The sequence below is a fragment of the Artemia franciscana genome, chromosome 8, assembly GCF_032884065.1.
Source record: "Artemia franciscana chromosome 8, ASM3288406v1, whole genome shotgun sequence".
Taxonomy (NCBI): domain Eukaryota; kingdom Metazoa; phylum Arthropoda; class Branchiopoda; order Anostraca; family Artemiidae; genus Artemia; species Artemia franciscana.
The window spans coordinates 51,577,197-51,600,674 of record NC_088870.1 but is presented as its reverse complement, the minus strand read 5'-3'; the positions used below and the strand labels follow the sequence as shown (position 1 = coordinate 51,600,674).

The 23,478-nt window shown below is 34.7% G+C and overlaps 1 protein-coding gene and 1 long non-coding RNA gene across 2 annotated transcripts in view; both read left to right on the top strand.

Moving 5' to 3' along the window:
• The window catches only part of LOC136030713 (uncharacterized), a 239,685-nt gene that overhangs the window by 80,641 nt on the left and 135,566 nt on the right, over nt 1-23,478 (top strand). The gene's annotated exons all lie outside the window — the stretch shown is intronic.
• The window catches only part of LOC136029845 (uncharacterized), a 33,077-nt gene continuing 12,923 nt past the window's right edge, over nt 3,325-23,478 (top strand). The window contains exons 1-2 of the long non-coding RNA XR_010618129.1: nt 3,325-4,425; nt 5,361-5,447. This is a non-coding gene — a long non-coding RNA (uncharacterized LOC136029845). The remainder of the gene's footprint in view (nt 4,426-5,360; nt 5,448-23,478) is intronic.

Here is a 23,478-nt window from a genome sequence, read left to right as displayed (position 1 = left end):
CTGAAATGACCAATGCCTACCAATCTTTTTTTCCAGAGAAACTTTTCCAGAGAAAACGATCTTCTGCTGAAAAGCCATGGGTCACAACCTAGATCAACAAACTTATCAAAAAGCGCAACAGATCGCAGAGGTCAGGAAACTGAGGGCACTGGAAGAAAATGAGGAGTATCATTGTTAACGAATGTAGGAAAGCAGAAAAGGCCTATGGTGAAAAGCTATCCAAAATAAAAACTCAGACTGCCATACGTTTTATAAGAAAATTCAAGGATAAACAAGCCCTCAACGCTCCAGGACTTTCTACATCAGGACGGACGAAGGGATACACGTCACTGCAAATGATCTAAATGAGTGGTTTTCAGATATTTTCAGATCTAGCCCGAGAGCTGAAACAAGAGACTTTTGTCTCGATATTGCTGAAATTCCTGTAATGCTGCCTCTGGGTGTGTTCAAGGTCCTAGAAAAGATTTCAACACGTAAATCAGTTCCTCCAGCGGATCCGCCACCAACTCTGTTCAAAAAAATGCCATTTACTTATACATTGCTTGTATCATTAACCACTCCCTGATCACAGGAAAGTTCCCAGAACCACTGAAGGAGGCGGTCATCATCCCCGTCTTTAAAGTCATGAGCCCCAGAAAACTTGATGATGTGCGACCAATTACTCTAAAACTACCAACCTACCAATAACTACCAATCGACTAGACAGGGTTTCAAACGGGGTTTAGTAAAGGTAAGCCCACCTTGAAACTAATGAGGCATTTGTTGAACTTGTACAAGCAGATTTCAGTAAGGCTTTTGATACCCCTTGCCATTAGGAAATATTAAAATGCATGGAAGGTTTTCACACTTTTTTAATCAAGATAGTTGAAAGTTTCCTATCGGAACGACAAAACAAGACCAAATACCAAAACGAGCTGTCAAATACAACGACCCTAAAAAGTGGTATACCTCAGGGAACTGAGCTAGGCCCTACCCTATTCTTGTTACTTGCAACATGTTAGCTACATGGCACAAAGATTGCGCAAAGTTCGCAGACGACTCAACTATGATAATACTATAGAAGCAGAACAAAAAAAACTAGACCTACAGAAAATGGTAACAAGTCTGGAGCGAGAATTTTCAGCAAAAAACTCACCATAAATAGAACGAGATCAGAAATAATGAAGATTTCCCTTTTAAAGCATAGGTTACCAGATTTTTCAGAAGTGGGCATACCAGTAGTTCAGAAAATGAGAATTCTGGGGGTCATATTTAACAATATATTGAGATGGGACGACCATATAAATCATTTAATTTCCTAAATTATCCCTCTAATATGGTCTTTGGCAAAATTACGACGGTTTAATCTAAGCAAAGTGGCAATGCTTACTTATTACAAAACTTACATGAGACCAATTCTAGAATATGCCTGCCCAGTCTGGCACCCTGGTCTAACAAAATATCAAACTAACGAACTTAAGGGATTAAAAAAGCATGCGTTGCGAGGGATTTTGGGGGATACACTGTTACCTTATGAAGAATTTCTTGTTCTGTCGGGTCTAACAACGCAAGAAAGAAGGAGGCACGAACCTTTAATGGGCTTCGGACATGGCCTTCTCTACTCACAGAAGCATCGCGATATCCTAGCACCGAATATTACACAAAACAACCACAGCATCCGGCACCACAACAAGCTAAGGCCATACAACCCTGGAGCAACACAGCAAAACAGGAAATCATTCCGACAATAATTCAAAACTAATTTTAATTTATAGTTTTATATATTGCGATTATTTGTTTTGATATTCCGCAATAAATTATTTTTCATTTTAATAGTTTCCTTGACTCTTTAAAATACCATCGAGATCCAGCCAAATCCAGATTTTGTTGAACAACTCTTCAGGGGTCCCCCACCAAATCATGTTTTCTTTGATCATTATGATTAATGATCAAACAAGTATAATAACAAGGGTATGAGGAAAAACCTTCGGGGCCCTAACAAATAAGAATTTCTTTGGATGATACATTACAGTTTCTTTAATTCCTTAAAAAACCTCTTGGGGTTTCTTTACCCTAGAATTTCTTTTAATCTTCTTGCCCTCTCGTGTTAGAAAATTCTCCGCCATTTTCTATGAGCAGGACAGTTAGAGGGACTATTGATTTAATTGAACAAAGGCTTGTTTATACCCCATTATTTCGCTGGAAAAAAGAAACTGAGTAATTGCATTAGTCCCTCGGGGGTATGAAAACAGGTATTAGAACAAAATTTGAACGTTACACACCTGAACTTAAAAAACGGATATGTTTCAAAGAGTTCGAAAGAGAAGCCTATCTTTTTATTCCACCCCCACCCTACCTAAAATGAAGAGCTCTTACCTAAAATTGGAGCCTCTATTACTATCTATATTTAATTAAATGCTAAAGTCCACCCCCCTCCCCATTGAAAGTTTTATCACTGAAAAAACCCTCTTGTTTTCTCGCAAAATATGAAAAATGCTATTAACCCGCTTTCAAGTAAGTTGTAAAAAAAAGGCATAGGCTGGGTTCAACCCTTAATGATTTAAAATATTTACTTTCTACCAAATATTTTGCTATTATATAATACTTACTATTATATAGAAGGGAGAATCCTGTTCCCTTTGTTGGTAACATATACCCAGAGAAGGTATTTCAATGTGTGTACCAGGCCTTTTTTTTTATCAAACTTTAAATAAATAAGCGTGAATTTCTGTATTCTCAATTGTGGCCTTAATTTCAAATTCTATGGCTTGGAATTGATTTACTATAATACTCAGACGGTTGAATAATAGCAAATATTTTAAAGTTTTAAATTTTTTTTAAACTATTTCCAAGCTTATATACTGTCATGACAAGTCAATCTGGAGAGGAGAGGTTTTCTGACAATGATAAAGAATGGGAGGAGATGATAAAGAACGCGATTCTCCCTCGTTGAAAGACAATGCTATTTCCTATAGCATTGGAATACGTAACGAGATTTCCACCTATCTCAATGGCTTAATTTCTCCTTCAGGGGTGTGCCAGAATATCTAAAGACTGTTGACTTCAGCTAACTGGCCAACTTTAGCCAATAAGAAATACGGAAATATTGGATAATAAAAATTATTGCTAAAAATCATATCTTATAACTACAAATTTAAGAAACTTGGTTTTATTTATCGGTATAAAATCTACAAAACGACACAAAAATCATAGCTCTATGATTATTACCACCCTTATAAATAGTAAAGGAAGCATATCTTAAATGGTCAATTTTAAAGAAAACAGATAATAATAAAAAACAAATTCATGGCCAAAAATTTTGGAATCTTGTTGCAAATCGAGAGACTACTTTGCAATGCTCTAGGTCTTGTAAAAATAGTTTTATTACTACTTTTAAAAATTAGAGGTTTCCCCGTGAATTGATTTCTTATCAAGCTCTAAAGAGAAAAAATGCAAATTTGTCCAGCCTAGTCATGTTAAAGCTTTCAATGAGGCCGCAGTAAATTTTTCAGCAAAGAATCTGATCGTGTATGTTGTTAATACGCATTTCACTGTTATACGAAAATAGCATTGACTTTCAACTTGGGAGAATGACCTTAAATATTACATTGAAAAGAAATTGTATAAAGTATTTGTAACTCTATCACAGCAAGAGTAAAACAACAAAAATTTAAAAGTGGAATGTTATATTCACTAATTCAAATTTTCCTATATCACTAATGTTAAGAAAGTTAAAATTCCTCACAGAGGAAAGGGATTAACAGATCATTTACCGTCAATAGTTCCGTGTCATTACAGTGTTTTTTGCTCCCCATCCTCAAACACTGTCAAGATGGGTAGGGGTGCAATTAATTAGATTTAAGTGGTTATATGTTGAAATTTAATTGTGGTCAGTGATATTCGCTAAGTCAAATGTTTCTGTCTTACTAACGTTAAGGTAGCTAAAATTCCTCAAGGTGGAAAGGGAATTAATAGATCATTTACCATAAATAGTGCTTTATTGTTACATTGTTTTTCCTCCCCACCCTCCACCAATGTCTAGATTTGCAGTGGTGCAATTAGTTATATTTAAGTGGTTACATGTTGAAAATAGTGTGCATTTTTCCACTTAACGAAAAACTAATATTTCATTTTTTTTTTAAGAAGATTTCTATCAAAGTCCCCTCCCCTAAGATAAGCTAAGAGCATGCGCTGCGACAACAAATGATTCGCCAAGTCTGGATAAGATCTCTATACCTGGTGAAATTGGCGGCCCCTCCATTGTCCAATCAAGACATTCAGTCGTTGTCTCTGTCGAACATTCTAAACCATCATGCAACGGCATGATTCCCCCCTTGACCCTACAAGCCTCGTCCCAGTGAAGCTGTCGGGACTTCTATGCCCTCCCATGGAAGTATAGTTGCTGGGTCTTCTACTCCCGTCCAAGATAGAGCTGTCGATCTTAATGTAAGTCAAATTATTGATATTTTTCATAAGGCTTGATGTTTTCTTAATTAATGTATTCACACTAATACTTTATTAATAGGATCTTGAGCAAGGCAAGAACCTGAGATAGTATGAAATAAAAGAGCTATTCTTCGATGCCTCTGTTTTAGGAGTTTAATGCTATTTCCCAATTCAAAAAATAATCCATTCTTTTCAAGCTTTGAGGACCTTTCCGCTAAAAACTAAATTTTTCGGGAATTACTATGAAAATTGTTGTTATCCATCGATCTTTATAAAGTAACGCAATCCTTTTTGTTACTACAAGAGCCTTTTCAGTATTTTTGGCGAAGATCCCAGAGAAGTAGCTAAATTTAAGACATTTCTTATGTTTTTTACTATAGGAACCTGGACGAAAGTTCTGAACCCCCCCCCCCAGTTCTAAGGGAAAATAGATTTTTTACCATGCTTTAATCTGTTAGTAGTGTTTTGAAATTATTTTTTCTTTTTTAATACTCTGAATTTTACTGTTGAAAATTGTTTTACTACTACCTATAAGAAGAAGATTGGAAGATCCTAATCCCAGGATTCATAATAGGTTTCTTTTTTTCAACTTAAAAAGGAGGGAAAAAATCTGGGGCCCTCACTATAGTTCTTGGGGAAGACCCCAGAGAAATAACTAAAAATCTGACATTCCTTGTGGTTTATTAAAAAAGGAAAAAAGTAAGATCTTGTTGCTTCAAAATTAATGCATACTAGTGTTGAAATATATTTTACTGTTTTCTCCAAGAAGAAGATCGTAGGGTTTTAGATCGATAATCTTTTTTAGCTTAATAATGAGCCCCATCATCTATTAGTTCTGAACAATTTAAGGGCAACTGACCCTTAGATTAATATTTTTTTCATAGCTTAAAGCCGTAACTGCTTCATAGAGTCAAAATTTTTTATGCTTTTTCCAGGTCCCCGAGAATCATCTCCAACCTTGGATAAGGGATCTGTTGACAGACTTCTTTGGAGCCCCAACAATGAACACAGCCTTCCACTTAGTAAGATTTAAGACCCTTTAGAACATTATAATACCTGAAATGTAAAAAGGTCAGACTCCACCTACATTTATGCGATAATTTCTAGTCAATAGATTTATAGCTTTTAGTGTGATCTTATTACATCTAAAGGATCAAAATATGTGGTAATATCTCGTTATAAAATTCTTAACTTGTTGTGTGGTCTCAATATATTCAAAAGGTCACTCTTAACTATAATACATTCTCTTTCAGCCTAGTTTCTTTCACGGAATGAAATAAAAAGAGTTTCAATGAGATAATAAGCTCTTATTATTTCTTAGGTCTGCATACCTACACCAAGGTCCACTATCGAGAATATATTGTTGGAACCTTTCAGAATTTCGCGTAAGTCTATATACGGCCCTATTGAAATTAAATATCAGCGGGATTATTAGCTTATCTATCCCTAATTTTGCTTTAGACATTTTTGGAAGGAATATTGGCCTTGATGCAGTTTACATAGACAATTCTTTAAGCCAATTGCACACAAGTTAGGTCGAGAGGTTACTAGATGAACAATCGCCCACCCCTCACAGTGACATGGGAGAACCAAAAAAAGTAGAAGTTGCTCATCCCCCGTATTACCTTAATTGTATCCAGCTGATACCACTTTGTGCATTATATATGTGTTTAGAGTTGATTTTGGAGACCCCCTCAGCATTTTGTTTAGCGATAGCATCCATACTGTTGCTATGGTCATAGCAAACCCTATGTCAGTATGTTTAATGCACTTCAATGTCAGTATGATTAGAGCATTCAAAAAACACTTTTGGGAGCAGGCAGGAGGTGGGAGAGCGTGAAAGCATCTATATCTAAAAAAAAATTTAATGAAAAAATAAATAATATATGCTGATAATACCCAAAAACTTAAAATAATAACACTTTTCCCACACTTTATAATTTCTAGGGTGTTTGTTCAGAGTAGGTGGGAAGCATTTTTGATTGGCCAGAAAGTCATATTGAAATTGGGAGTTGGTAAGACTTTCCAAAAGTCGATTTTAATTTTGTAACGGGGCAGTATCCTGTAATTGGACATTTTTTCTATTCAAAAAATTAATCAGGTTTTAAGTGAGGTTTCAAAATATAATAAAGGGGTGTTTAAATGTTACTATTGCTCAATGTTTATCTAGATTTTCTGTAGAGTTAAAATTTAAAAACTCTTGAAGAACTGCAAGCATCATACGTGCCAGTCCGTTGAGACGGTTTTGGTTGACAATGACATCTTGTGATTTAAGAACTTTCAGAATTTGCTTTTTTAGAGCGACAAGGTGGTATTGAACATCGAGGCTAACCTCATGAAAGTATGCAATCTACCAAAATTGAATCGTGTTAAAGAACTTGAAGCCATATCCTTCAATTTTGCCGAAGCTAAAAGAGACTCAAGTAATACCGAGTAATTGTTCGAGGTATTTGAGAAATTGAGTGATGAAGATTGTGTAGGCACAGCCATAGTTTTACTTATTAAAATAGCAAATAGGTAAATTATATGGCTTCGCAATACAAATTATCCAATAGCTTTATCACCGTACACGAGTCGGCGATAAAAAATAAAGATACGTATTGAGTGTGTTAAAAAATCGTTGAAGGTAATGGAGATATGATAGTCCGCGGTCATGATCATTAAAGATAATCCTATTTTATCGGAAGGGAAATACTTTTGGGGGAGGCACATAAATCTTGCATTGTAAACGTTAAACAATAATACTTTGTACCGGTTCACAAGCAAATTTTAAACTATTACTTGAAATTCATATTAAAAGTGTTGGCAAGTTTGGAGAAAAGGGAAGTTGTAGAGAGCACATGAAAATTCATACCAAAATCATCTGAGAAGTTGCTTCTTTTAGAATTCAAATGGACATCGGTTGAAAATGATACTAAGTACTTGAATAATTTTTCTATTTCTTTAGTTTCTTCCAAAATCCTTAAGTCAACTCATTGAAGTAAAAATAAGCGACGATTTTAATGCCTTCTCTCTCCTTAAACAACGCTTTCAAGATGATAAAATTTTGGGATTTGTTAATCTGTATGGGCATATGCCCTTATGAGTACCACAGCTCCTCGACGCTACGTAAGGAAAAATAACCTAGCATTGAAGCATTTTCTGAATCACATCAAAATTTTCAGTACACCACTGCCGATTATGAATTTGAGGAAAAATTTTTAGCTAAGGGAAGGCTTAAAATTGGGTGGACTATTTTAAAATTTACCTGGCAAGGGAAGTATTGACATTGTTGGATATTGTCTGTAAAATTACGGATACAATTTCCGTGGAATTTGGGTGGGATTCGGGGTATATTTTTATTGTTTTTATTGTCACCTTTGTTTTTGTGAACTTATAAGAGAACTTTAATCACGAACAACCATATAGATGATAAAGTAAGCACAATTATAGCAAGTCCTCTCATATATTTTCTCTGAAGAAAGTGATTATGGAGAACCCCGGTTAAGGAATTCTTTTTGTGATGAAATAGACACGTGAATAAATGTAATATCTCCTGAGGCTACTCTTCGATAGATTAAGTTAAATCATCAATGAAAAACTATGATTTTGTCCCAAAAATACCAAACACGTCAAGGCCCCATATGAATATTATGTATGGCGGAATATTCTTTGTTTTATCATAGGACTCTTGCCACTAACTATAAAAATAATATACATTGCACATCATTGGAGGTCCGCAAAGAAATGAACTGAATGGAGATTTAAATTGATAAACACTCCCACAATGTCAAAATACAACTGACCGGACCTAACCTCATTCTGTTGAATAAATTATTTTAAATAAAAAAAACAAGTTTTTTTAACTGAAAGTAAGGAGCGACATTAAAACTTAAGACGCACAGAAATTACTTCGTATATGAAAGAGGCTGCTTCCTCATCAACGCCTCGCTCTTTACGCTAAATTTTGACTCTTTTTCTTAATTCTTCTTTTTAAAATAGTAAAAAACTTTAGCGTAAAGAGCGGGGCGTTGATGAGGAAGCAGCCTCTTTCATATACGAAGTAATTTCTGTGCATTTTAAATTTTAATGTCGCTCCTTACTTTCAGTTAAAAAAAACTTGTTTTTTTATTTAATTTCTGAACGTTTTTGAATCAATGCATGTTTTGATTTTGGCTCTCCGCAGAGGAATAATCAAAACGAAATTTGCATATTTTTTTTTTTGGCTCAATGGCCTTCTCATAATTTTGATCGAATGATTTTGAGAAAAACAGAGGGGGGGACGAAGCCTAGTTGTCCTCCGATTTTTTGGTTAATTAAAAAGGCAACTAGAACTTTTAATTTTTTACGAATCTTTTTATTGGTAAAAGATTTACGTAACTTATAAATTTGCTTACGTAAAGAACTTTTGTATTCTCATGTTTTTATTACATATATGAGGGGATTCGCCCCATCGTCAGTACCTCGCTCTTTACACTAAAGCTTAAATTTTATACCAATTCATTAAGAATGACCCCCTGAACCACAAAAGCCGTAGAATAAATAGTTGAAATTACTAAAAATACTTTAGCGTAAAGAGCGAGGTATTAGAAGGAGGTGAGCCCCTCATATGGGTAATAATTTCTGTTTGTTTTAAGTTTTATTGCTATTCCTTACTTCCAGCTGAAAAAGCCTTTTCACATTTATTTTTTAATTGTTTTTGTTTTAATAATGCTAGTAAATCCTGCTCTCCCTTCATGGAAATTTTCTTCTCCCATTACAAATTCTCGAAGGAAAGTTCCCCCAGCATATCCTCCTCTTCTAAACCCCTCCCCCAAACCAAAAAAAATCCTCCTGAAAACGCCTGTATACTTCCCAATAACCATTACTATATGTAAGCACAGGTCAAAGTTTGTAACTTGTTGCCCCTCCCACGGGGACTGTGGGGGAGTAAGTCGTCCCCAAAGACATAGTTATAAGGTTTTTCGACTACGCTGAATAAAATGGCTCTCACAGAATTTTGATCCGTTGACTTTGGGAAAATAATTAGCGTGGGAGGGGGCCTAGGTGCCCTCCAATTTTTTTGGTCACTTAAAAAGGGCACTAGAACTTTTCATTTCCGTTAGAATCAGCCCTCTTGCAACATTCTAGGACAACTGGATCGATACGATCACCCCTGGGAAAAAGAAAAAAAAAAAAAAAAAAAAACAAATAAACACGCATCCGTGATCCTTCTGGCAAAAAATGCAAAATTCCACATTTTTGTAGATAGGAGCTAGAAACTTCTACAGTAGGGTTCTCTGATACGCTGAATCTGACGGTGTGATTTTCGTTAAGATTCTATGACTTTTAGGGGGAGTTTCCCCCTATTTTCTAAAATAACGCAAATTTTCTCAGGCTCGTAACTTTTGATGGGTAAGACTAAACTTGATGAAACTTATATATTTAAAACCAGCATTAAAATGCGATTCTTTTGATGTAGCTATTGGTATCAAAAATAAATTTTTTAGAGTTTTGGTTACTATTGAGCCGGGTCGCTCCTTACTACAGTTCGTTACCACGAACTGTTTGATACTAAAAATAATATAATAAAAGGTTCTTTTAATATACATAAAAGACCTACAAATCATATTAAAAAAGAATTTGAATACATATTTAAATGTATATGAGAAAATAACATTTAAAATGCATTTCGACACAACCAGACCCCCTTCGAAGGATGCGGCATCAATAATAGAAGCCAGATAACGCCATTGTCTCCCGGGACCAGCCAAAACAATTGTGTTGCTGGTAAAACAGTTGTATAATATTAAGTCGTTTTTCATGTACAACAATACCGCTTTGCATGAAAAATAAGGAAAAAATATTTAAAAAACAAATGGAAAAATAATTCTTATAAAAACACCAAAAACGAATAGAAGAACACATTGCTGAGCTAGAAACTGACTATAAGGAAAGAAGAAACGGCCACTCCTCTTACCAACTATCTATGTTTCTCAATACCGAGATGCTCTCTGTACTATATATATTTCTCGATCTGGAGTAAGGTAATGGCCGTGTGTTACCAACTCTACACTGCCCGCACACACATAGACCTTGTCGAATATGGCCGACATGGCAATTTTTATTCGATCTGTGTCGTTTTTTAATTTTAAAAGTGAATGGACATAACACTCGCTCTTGAGACTAAATTTTCCTCTTAATAGTTCCTATAAACACTCATATTGAAATTTTCATTTACATAATTGGATGGCACCCCCGTGAACACTTTTTTGATATCCTTATTGTGTGTTGGCACAGAGTACACCTTCGGCCCTTCAAGCACACTTTTGGATATCAAGTCACTACTCTTCTCAGACTTTAGAAGCAACAACTCATTTGGAGCCTAGTGCTTCACAATTTATGGATAAAAAGTCCATTCAAGAGCTAACGATCATACCATTTTCCAAATCGTCCAACAGATTATCTGTTTAACTTTTAACAGGATTGAATCAGTCTTTATAATACACTTGAAATTACCTCTTTCTTGGCCATTGAAGCTTTCACACATTGTAATAAAATTCCAACTTGTGTTTCTTGCAAATTTCAAATATAGCACTGCCAGTGCTATGTTTTTATTTAATTGAATTATTTCTATTTTAAAGGACCATTTTGGAGTCTATGATCGTGGACGATATAAAGGTCGGATCTGAAATGATTTGACCACACTCTCTTGGGTTGGTTACAATGTCAAAGCAACTAGTAATGTGCACTTTATCTCTCATCTTACCGAAGGCTAAATTTAAAATGAGGTAAAAGATCTTTTTTTCAACCTACGTTTTTACCTTAGCTTGTTTACTGACAAAGGTGTCAATAAATGTCTTCAAGTATGGATTTTGATCAAATTAGAGGCCTCTATGAGTGTTTGTGACCTGGAAACTGTTGGATAGCATCCACTTAAAAAGAGCGTGAATAAGCAAAGACGGGTGAAGGTCGGCCATTTGCTTCTGTTTTAAAGGTGTCCAATGCGTGGCCCAGTCCTTTACCAAGGATAAATTATAAGACTTCAAATAATCTCTAGACACCAGTCTATTTATGCAGGGGAAAACTGAGTTCTTTGCCGAGTCATTATGTTCTAAAGGTATTTATTCATTCATTTCAAAAATCCATCCTTATTTAAAAATCATAAATTTCTTAAATTCCAGTAGGGATGAAACCCCAGTTACTCGCCAAATAGGAGTCCATCAAATACCTTGTTATTGTGAATTACTACTATGTTGGCAGGACCCATCAGAGTGTGGAAAAACGGCTACACAAGCAGAAAAAAACTTAGACAAGACATTAATTTCAAATAGTTCACACAACTGCTTTGATTCTGCTTTAGATTGGCATACACTTAATAATCCCTCCCGCACGATACTTTTTGAAAAATCTTCCCTCATCAGTAATGATTTGGAGATAAAACAGGTGGTTTGGGAATCAATTGAAATTAGTCTCAAAATAAAGAATAATATTCCTTTCATTAGGGACTTGGGGAGTAATCACTAAATTCTTCATACTCAAACTTAATTAAAAATTATCTAACAAAATATTTTACTAACTCGATTTTTAATAGTTTTGAACCACCTACAAAAAGAAACCTTTGAGGCAGGCCGCCAATAATGCAAGGTTTGCTTTCAGAACTTGCATTTAATCATTTTGTTCTGTTTTGTATGAGTCAATTTATCATCTCACTCTATTCTGTTTGTCACTCCTGGTTGAACTTCGCTAAGGTAAGGATTCTAGGTCAGATATATATATAAATATATATATATATATATATATATATATATATATATATATATATATATATATATATATATATATATATATATATATGAATATATATTTATATATATTTTATTTTTTTCTCGTATTGTGCTGAAGACGGCCCTTGGATATAGCACCCAAATATCCAAAGATTTGATTTTCGCTGTCTTGAAAAGATTTTATCTATTTTTTCCACTTTGTGTTTGTTTCTTAAGGAAATACAGTGTGGTCTTCGTCACTGTTTTTAAGCCAGGAGCTGTTCAACGCATAAATACATAATTAAACTGGCATTTTCAAGCTATGTGAGCAGCGAATAAGATGAAAAACCACAATCAAAGGGATAATAAAACATAGCTTGGGACTGCAGTTTGATGATAAAATTTTCATTATTTTTTTACAAGATATTCAAACCAAAGGTTTCCACAATCAAATTCAAGTCGCTCTTAGAAAAAAATATTTTAACTAGATGTAATAAAAACCGAGAGGTTTCCTTTCCTGTTGTTATCCTTTCCTGAAATATTCTACAGAAAATTGTGGACGAATTTCTGGCTCCAGCAAGAGATGACCAGGGACTAGCAAGGTTCCTCAAAGCCATAACTATACAATCCTTTGTTTTAAAGGAGAATATTTTTGAACCAATTAATGTTGTTAAAACCAATTTGGCAAATATACTAAAAACGCCATTTTCTTTTATATTAATTCAAAACCTGCAGGTAACAGCAAAGATTCCTCTGGTACAGCAAAATAGTTTTTATGAGGTGTATATGACTTTATTGCATCTGCGAGCAACAAGGGGGATCACAATTACGCTAAACTTCTCAACTAGATATGTCTTAGTACAAAATATAACTAATCAAAAAATATCTTAAAAAAACTTGGCTACTCATTTATTAAACAATATGCTCTGGATTAAACGAAATGAATAAAACATAAATTTAGAGTAGTTTGACTTGCATGGAGAATATCATTCTAGAAAATAGCCAGGGTATAAGCAAAACGAGCTACTGAGAAGTTTCTATTTATTTCAAAACAATCGAAGGATTTATAAGACTGGGTTTATCAGAAGTTATAAATTTTAGATAAATTCAGTTTAGACGAATCTTGCATTAAAAGTAAATTGATCTAGAATATTCTTGTAATTATAGGTACACCGTCAGAGTGTGACTCGACATTTAAGGACATAAGATTTATGCTTAAAAAAAAAACAAGCCGCAGTCAAAAGTTGAACAATCGTTATCATTTATTTGAAAAAATACTTTTTGGAGAATCTGCATTTTTTTTCAACATTAAAAAGTAAAGATTTTATTTAAGCATGGAAAAGAATTTTTGGGAGCCTGTTTGATGAAAACAAGCCTAGAATGAATTGAAGAACGGAAAGAAAGCAGCCTTTTTATTGGAATAAAATTATCATTTTTAAATTATTCCAGGTTTTTAAGGCTCAGCATTATGATGTGAAAAGCTTATTATCGCGCAAAATTAGTAATCTAAGACCAGTGGCAGATTAGTAAACGTTAAACATTAGAGCTCTCTACCGTTTTACATGCAAATTTTTGACTCTTTTTTGAAATTCATAGTACCAGTTTTTGAAAGTTTGTAGAAAGGTGGAGTTGTAAATAGCGCATGCGGTGGGAGCAGTGAAGATGTTAAAAGTAGAAAAGCTAAGGTTCAGGGTGTTTTTTCACAATTACCAAAAGTTTGGAAGCATAAAAAGATAAATCTGCAAACCAAGACTAGAATATTGGAAGCTACAGTGATGACAGTGGTCAAATAATGTTCTGAAGCATTGGCGCTTCGAAAAGCAGATGAAAATTTACTAGATGTTTTCCAGAGAAATTGCCAACAGATTGTTCTGGGTACCCGGCTGACTGACCTTATTTAAAACAGTAGGTTGTACGAAAAAATTTGGTTCAATCCCGCTTTCTTGAGCTATAATGAAAGAAAGGTTGAGATGGCTAGGCCACCTTCTACGGATGAAGGATAACAGATTACCGAAGATTGTTCTTTTTGGCCAACCGTCTGGGGCTACACGGAAATTAGGTCGTCCTTGTCTTGGTTGGGAGGATGTCATAAATAAATATTTAATGGAAATGGAAACTTCCTGGGAGGGTGTAAAGAGGGAGACTTTAAAAAGATTAGGCTCGAGGGGGAGTGTGCGTAGCTGTGTTGGCCTCAGGCGGCTTAGTGCTGCAGTGAGTTATTAGTAGTAGTAGTAGTAGTAATTCAAACCAAAATCATCTGAAAAGCTATTGCTTATAGAATCCAAAGGAGCAACATTTGAAAATGATACTAAATACTCAAAAAAATGTCCATTTTTACATTCCTATAGTTTCTCCTCCAAATCCTGAAGTTAACTCATTAAAATAAAAATAAATGACGACATTAACAGCTTCCCCCAAATTAAAAAACGCTTTCAATATGAAAAAATTAAATAGAATAAAAACATGGCACAGGCAGTGCTATATTTGAAATTTGTAAGAAACACAAGTTGCAATTTTATTACAATGTGTAAAAGCTTCAATGGACAAGAGAGAGGCAATTTCAAGTGTATTATAGAGACTGATTCAGTCCTGTTAAAAATAAAACAGATAATCTGCTGGATGATTTGGAAAATGGTATGATCGTTAGATCTCGAATGGACTTTTTATCCATAAGCAGTGAAGCACTAGGCTCGAAATGAGTTGTTGCTTCTAAAGTCTGAGACGAGTAGTGACTTGATATCCAAAGGTGTTTTTGTAGGTCCGAAGGTGTACTCTGTGCCAAAACACAATATGGATATCAAAAAAGTGTTTATGGGGGTGCCATCCAATTATTTAAAGAAAATTTCAATATGAGTGTTTATAGGAACTATTAAGAGGAAAATTTAGTCTCAAGAGCGAGTGAACTGCATCAAGGCCAATATCTCTTCCAAAAATGTCTAAAGCAAAATTAGGGGTAGGTAAGCTAATAATCCCGCTGATATTTAATTTCAATAGGACCGTATATAGACTTACGCGAAATTCTGAAGGTTCCAAAAATACATTCTCGATAGTGGACCTTGGTGTAGGTATGCAGACCTAGAAAATAATAAGAGCTTATTATCTCATTGGAACACTTTTTATTTCATTCCGTGAAAGAAGTTAGGCTGAAAAAGAATGAATTATAGTTAAGAGTGACCCATTGGGTATATTAAGATCACACTACAATTTAACCATTTTACAACAAGATATTACCACATATATTGTTCCTTGGGATGTAATAATACCACACTAAAAGCGATAAATTTATTGACTAGAAATTATCGCATAAATGTAGGTGGAGTCTGACCTTTTTACATTTCAGGCATTCTAATGTTCTAAAGGGTCTTAAATCTTACTAAGGGGAAGGCCGTTTTCATTGTTGGGGCTCCAAATAAGTCTGTCAACAGATCCTTTATCCAACGTTTGAGATGATTCTCGGGGACCTGGAAAAAAAATAAAATTTTTTGACTCCATGAAGCAGTTAGGGCTTTAAGCTATGAAAAAATATTAATATAAGGGTCATTTGCCCTTAAATCGTTCAGAACTAATGGACCATGGGGCTCATTATTAAGCTAAAAATGATTATTGATTGAAATACCTAAGATCTTCTTCTTGGAGAAAACAGTAAAATATATTACAACACTAGAATGCATTAATTTTGAAGCTTGAAGATCTTAGTTATTTCCTTTTTTAATAAACCACAAGGAATGTCTAATTTTTAGTTGTTTCCCTGGGGTCTTCCCCCAAAATTATAGTGAGGGCCCCAGATTTTTTCCCTCGTTATTAAGTTGAAAAAAAGAAACCTATTATGAATCCTGGGATTAGGATCCTCCAATCTTCTTCTTATAGGTAGTAGTAAAACAATTTTCAACAGTAAAATTCAGAATATTAAAAAAGAAAAAATAATTTCAAAACACTACAAACAGCTTAAAGCATGGTGAAAAGTCTATTTCCCTTAGAACCGAGGGGGTTATTCAGAACTTTCTTCCAGGTTCCTATAGTAAAAACTATAAGAAATGTCTTATATCTAGCTACTTCTCTGGGGTCTTCGCCAAAAATACTGAAAAGGCTCCTGTAGTAAACAAAAGGGATTGCGTTACTTTTTAAAGATGGATGATTACTTTTAAAGATTGAAAATTTAGTTTTTAGCGGAAAGGTCCTTAAAGCTTGAAAAGAATGGATTATTTTTTGATTGGGGAAAAAGCATTAAACCCCTAAAACAGAGGCATCAAATAATAACTCTTTTATTTCATACTATCTCAGGTTCTTGCCTTGCTCAAGATAATATTAATAAAGTATTAGTGTGACAATGAATATACATTAATTAAGAAAACATCTAGCTCCTTGAAAAATATTTATAATTTGCACTTACATTATGATTGACAGCTCTATCTTGGACGGGAGTAGAAGACCCAGCAGCTATACTTCCATGGGAGGGCATAGAAGTCCCGACAGCGTCACTGGGATAGGGCTGGGAGGATGAAGGGAGGAATCATGCCGTTGCATGATAGTCTAGAATGTTCGAAAGAGACAATGACTGTATGTCTTGAGTGGACAATGGAGGGGCCGCCAGTTTCACCATGTATAGAGATCTTATCCAGACTTGGCAAATCAGTTGTTGTCGCAGCACATGCTCTTATCTTTTTTAAAGGAGGGGATATTGATAGAAATTTTCTTAAAAAAAGAATAAAATATTAGTTGAATAATTAGTGATGTGGAAAAATGCACATTATTTTCAATATGTAACCACTTAAATATAACTAATTGCACCCCTACCCATCTTGACATTGGTAGAGGGTGGGGATGAAAAACAATGTAACAATGCGGGACTATTTATGGTAATTGATTATTAATTCCCTTTCCTCTTTGAGGAGTTTAAACTACCTTAACGTTAGTAAGACAGAAACATTTGACTTAGCGAATATCACAAGCCACAATTAAATATCAACATATAACCACTTAAATCTAATTAATTGTATCCATACCCATCTCGACAGTTGGTGAGGATTGGGAGCAAAAAACACTGTAATGATACGGGACTATTGACGGTAAATGATCTGTAAATCCCTTTCCTCTGTGAGGAATATAAACTTTCTTAACATTAGTAAGACAGAAAAATTTGAATTAGTGAATATAACAGTCCACGTTTAAATTTTTGTTGTTTTACTCTTGCTGTGATAGAGTTACAAATACTTTATACAATGTCTTTTCAATGTAAAATTTAAGGTCATTCTCCCAAGTTGAAAGCCAATGCTATTTTCATATAGCAGTGAAATGCGTACCAAACAGTTCTTGGTCACGAACTGTGGTAAGGAGTGACCCGGCTCAATAGTAACCGAAACTCTAAAAAATGGAATTTTGATACCGATAGTTGCATAAAAAAATCTCATTTTAATGGTGATTTTAAATATATAGCTTTCATCAAGATTAATCTTACTATTAAAAGTTACGAGCCTGAGAAAATTTGTCTCATTTTATAAAATGGGGGAAAACGCCCCCAAAAGTCATACCTTCTTAACAAAAATCACACCATCAGGTTCAGCGTATGTAGAAGTTTCAAGCTCCTATCTACAAAAATGTGGAATTTCGCATTTTTTGCCAGAAGACAAATCATGGATGCGTGTTTATTTGTTTCTTTGTTTTTTTTCCAGAGGTGATTGTATCGACCCAGTTGTCCTTGAATGTTGCAAGAGGGCTTATTCTAACAGAAATTAAAAGTTCTAGTGCCCTTTTTAAGTGACCAAAAAATCGGAGGACACCTAGGCCCCCTCCCACGCTCATTTATCCCTCAAAGTCACCGGATGAAAATTCTGATATGGCCATTCTATTCACCATAGTTGAAAAACCTAATAACTATGTCTTTGAGAACGACTTACTCCCCCGAAGTCCCCGTGGGAGGGGTTACAAGTTATAAACTTTGACCTGTGTTTACATATAGTAATGGTTACTGGGAAGTGTACGGAAATCTTCAAGGTTTTTTTTTCGTTTGGGAGGGATAGCTGATGTTGGGAGGGGGGGTTACATGGGAAGATCTGTCCTTGGAAAAACTTTCTCATGGAGGAAGAGACTTTCAATGAAGGGGGTGCAGGATTTTTTAGCATTATTTAAAAAAAAAATGAAAAAATTAATATGAGAAGTTTTTTTCTACTGAAAGTGAGGAGCAGCATTAAAACTTAAAACGAGCAGAAATTATTGCGCATATGAGGGGTTTACCTCCTCGTTATACCTTGCTCTTTACGCTAAAGTATTTTTAAGTAATTTCAACTATTTATTCTACGGCCTTTGTGATTCAAGGGTCATAAGGAATTGGGACAGGTCTCAAGGGTCATAAGGTCTTAAGGAATTAGGACATAATTTAAGCTTTAGTGTAAAGAGCGAGGTATCGACGAGGGGTGAGCTCCCTCATATACGCAATAAAAACATACGAATATAGAAATTCATTATGTAAGTTAATTCGTAAATTACGTATATTTTTTACTAATGAAAATGTTCGTAAAAAAATTAAGAGTTCTAGTTGCCTTTTTAAGTAATCAAAAACTGGAGGGAAACTAGGCTTCCTCCCTCTCTCTTTTTTCTCAAAATCTTCCGATTAAAACTATGAGAAAGCCATTTAGCCAAAAAAAAAATTAGTATACAAATTTTGTTTTAAATATTTATGTGTGGAGAGCGAAGATCAAAACATGTATTACTTAAAAAACGTCCAGAAATTAAGTAAAAAAACAAGTTTTTTTTTAATGAAAGTAAGGAGCGACATTAAAACTTAAAACGAACAGAAATTACTCCGTATATGAAAGAGGCATTTCTTCCTCAACATCCCGCTCTTTACGCTAAAGTTTTTTACTGTTTTAAGAAGTAAAATTAAGAGAAAGAGTCAAACTTTAGCGTAAAGAGCGGGGCGTTGAGGAGGAAAAGCCCCTTTCATATACGGAGTAATTTCTGTTCGTTTTAAGTTTTAATGTCGCTGCTTACTTTCATTAAAAAAAAATGTTTTTTTATTTAATTAACAACAGACACGATCATATTCCTTGCTGAAAAAATTACTGTGGCTTCATTGAAAGCTTTAAAATGACTAGGCCGGACAAATTTGCATTTTTTTTTTCTCTTTAGAGCTTGATAAGAAATCAATTAATGGGGAAACCTCTAATTTTTAAAAGTAGTAATAAAACTATTTTTACAAGACCTAGAGCATTGTAAAGAAGCCTCTCGCTTTGGCACAAAATTCCAAAATTTTTGGCCGTGAATTTGTTTTTTATTATTATCTGTTTTCTTTAAAATTGACCATTTAAGATATGCTTCTTTTACTATTTATAAGGGTTGTACTAATCATAGAGCTTTCATTTTTGTGTCGTTTTGTAGATCTTATACCGATAAATAAACCCAAGTTTCTTAAATTTGCTGTTATAAGATATGATTTTTAGCAATAATATTTATTATACAATATTTTCATATTTCTTATTGGCTTAAGTTGGCCAGTTAGCTAAAGTCAACAGTCTTTAGATATTCTGGCACACCCCTGAAGGAGAAATTAAGCCAATGAGAAAGGAGGGAATCTTGTTACGTATTTCAATGCTATAGGAAATAGTATTGTCTTTCAACAAGGGAGAATTGCGTTCTTCATCTTTCTCCTCACTCCTCCCATTCTTTAGCATTGTCAGAAAACCTCTCCTCTCCAGATTGACTTGCCTTGACAGTATTTAAGCTTGAAAGTAGTTTTAAAAAACCTATAAAAACTTTAAAATATTTGCTATTATTCAACCGTCTGAATATTATAGTACTTCAATTCCAAGCCAAAGAATTTGAAATTAAGGCCAAAACTGAGAATATAAAGCTTCGCGCTTATTTATTTAAAGTTTGATAAAAAAAAAAGTCCTGGTACGCACATCGAAATTCCTCCTCTGGGTATATGTTACCAAGAAATGGAACAGGATTCTCCCTTTTATATAATAGTAAATATTATATAATAGCAAAATATTTGGTGGAAAGTAAACATTTTGCATCATTAAGGGTTGTACCCAGCCTATGCCTTTTTTTAAACAATTTGCTTGAAAGTAGGTTAATAACGTTTTGAAATATTTTGCGAGAAAATAAGAGGATTCTTTCAGTGATAAGACTTTGAATGGTGAGGGGGGAGGGATTTTAGCATTTAATACAATATGGATAGTAATAGCGGCTACAATTTAGGTATGAGCTCCTCATTTTAGGTAGGGTGGGGCCGGAATAAAAAGATAGGCTTATCTTTTGAAATCTTTGAAACATATCCGTTTTTCTTAAGTTGAGGTGTCTAACGTTCTAATACCTGTTTTCATACCCCCGTGGGACAAATGCAATTACTCGGTTTCCCTTTAGAATAGTAATAGATGACATTGCTTTTTTTCAGTGAAATAATGGGGTATCATCAAGCCTTTGTTCAATTAAATCAATGGTCTCTCTAACTGTTCTGCTCATGGAAAATGGCGGAAAAATTCCTAATATGAAAGGGCAAAAAGGCATTAATCTATTGGGATGATGTAAGGACCATGTCCTTAATTGAGGAAGGACCGTTGTGGGTTTTCCTTTAAAGTGAATTAATGATTTGGCAGAGGTCTCGTAGAGTTTTAAAAGAATATTCAAAGAAATCCTTGAGTAAATAATCCCCTGAAGATATTTTAAGGAATTCAAGAAACTATTATGTATCATCCAAAAAAATCCTAATTTGGTAGGGCTCCTGAAGCTTTTTCACACATCCTTAGGTTTTTAATCATAACAAGCATAGAAAACAGGATTTGCTTGGGGTCTCATAAGTTTTTAAAAGAAGATTCAAAGAAATTCTAGGCTAAAGAAACCCCTGGAGGTTTTGTAAGGAATTAAAGAAACTATTATGTATCATGCAAAGAAATTCTTATTTCTTCGGGCCCCGAAGGTGTTTCCTCATACACTTGTGTTTTTAATCATAATGATCAAAGAAAACATGATTTGGTGGGGGACCCCCGAAGAGTTGTTCAATAAAATTTGGATTTGGCTGGATCTTGATGGTTTTTCAAAGAGCCAAGGCATCTATTAAAATGAAAAATATTTTATTGCGGAATATCAAAATAAATAATCGCAATATATAAATCTATAAAATAAAATGAGTTTTGAATTATTGTCGGAATGATTTGATGTTTTGCTGTGTTGCTCCAGGGTTGTACGGCTGTAGCTTGTTGTGGTGCCAGAGTCCGGGTTGTTTTGTGTAATATTCGGTGGTAGGATATCGCGATGCTTCTGTGATGAGAGAAGGCCATGTCCAAAGCCCATTAGAAGTTCGTGCCTCCTTGTTTCAAGCGCTGTTAGACCTGACAGAACAAGACATTCTTCATAAGGTAAAAGTGTATCCCCCAAAATCACTCGCAATGCACGCTATTTTATTCCCTTAAGTTTGTTAGTCTGATATTTTGTGAGACCAGTGTTCCAGACTGGGCAGGCATATTCTAGAATTGGTCTCATGTAAGTTTCGTAATAAGTAAGCATTGCCACTTTCCTTAGATTAAACCGGCGTAATTTTTCCAAGGACCATAGTAGAGGGATAATTTAGGAAACTTAATGATTTATATGGTCGTCCCATATCAATCTATCGTTAAATATGACCCCCAGAATTCTCATTTTCTGAACTACTAGTATAACCACTTCAGAAAAATATGATAACCTATGCTTTAAAAATGAAATCTTCATTATTTCTGATCTTGTTCTATTTATGGCGAGTTTTTTGCTGAAAAATCTCACTCCAGACTTGTTACCATTTTCTGTAGTTCTAGTTTTTTGTTCTGCTTCTGTAGTATTATCAATGTTGAGTCGTCTACGAACTTTGCACAATCTTTGTGCCATGTAGCTAACATGTTGCAAGTAACAAGAATAGGGTAGGGCCTAGCTCAGTTCCCTAAGGTATACCACATTTTAGGGTCGTTTTATTTGACAGCTCGTTTTGGTATTTGGTCTTCTTTTGTCGTTCCGATAGGAAACTTTCAACTATCTTGATTAAAGAAGTGTGAAAACCTTTCATGCATTTTAATATTTCCTCATGGCTAGGGATATCAAAAGCCTTACTGACATCTGCTTGTACAAGTTCAACAAATGTCTCATTAGATTAAAGTTGGGCTACCATTGTTTCAAAATTTTCTAAAAGACAGTGGCCTGTACTGCACCCTTGTTGGAAACCGTATAGTCGAGGGTCTATTATTTCGCTGATTAATCATAGTAGCCATTTGTTTAAAAAAAATTTCATAAAATTTTGATAAAAGTGGACTTATTGTTATTTTTGAAGTTATCGGTAGTTATTGGTAGGGTGGTAGTTTTGGAGTAATTGGTCACACATTGCCCAGTTCTCTGGGGCTCATTACCTTGGGAACGGGATGACGACCGCCCCTTTCATTGGCTCTGGAAACTTTCCTGTGATCAGGGACTGGTTAATGATACAAGTGATGTATCTGTAAATGGCATTTTCTTTGAACAGAGTTGGTGGCGGATCCGCTGGGTGAGCTGATTTACGTGTAGAAATTTTTTCTTGGACCTTAAACACATCTAGAGGCAGCATTACAGGAATTTCAACAATATCGAGACAAAAAGTTCTTATTTCATCTCTCGGGTTAGATCTGAAATATCTGAGATTCACTCATTTAAATCATTTGCAGTGACATGTATTCCTTCGTCCGTCCTGATGCGGAAAGTTGCGGAGCGTTGAGGGCTTGTTTATCCTTGAATTTTCCTATGAAACGTATGGCAGTCTGAGTTTTATTTTGGATAGCTTTTCACCATAGGCCTTTTCTGCTTTCCTACATTCGTTCACAATGATACTCCTCATTTTCTTCCAGTGCCCTCAGTTTCCTGACCTCTGTGATCTGTTGCGCTTTTTGATAAGTTTCTTGATCTAGGGTATGACCAAAGGCTTGTCAGCAGAAGATTGTTTTACAAGTTTCTCAGGAAAAAAAGAATGGTAGGTATTGGTCATTTCACAGTTGAAAAATTCTATCATCTGATTGACATCACATAATCCATGCAGGTGACCCGAGTTTTTGCCTCTGCTTCATCTAGAAAACCCTCTTTTTCCTTCTGCTCTGAGAGGATGACATATAATAGTCTCTTTCTTAGCTGTTGGCTTCGTATCCTTAGAATTCCACAGTATCAAAAAATGGGTACTCTTGCCTAGGCTAGGCCCTGATTCAAGGGGATGGTAAGACTCTCCCACATCTGTGAAAATCACACAGATAGTTGATTTCTCCGTTGAAGCTCGTGGGTAGGCATGTGTTCATTTAATTACATGATATTGTGTTCAACTTCTTCTTTTATGTAGAAAACAACT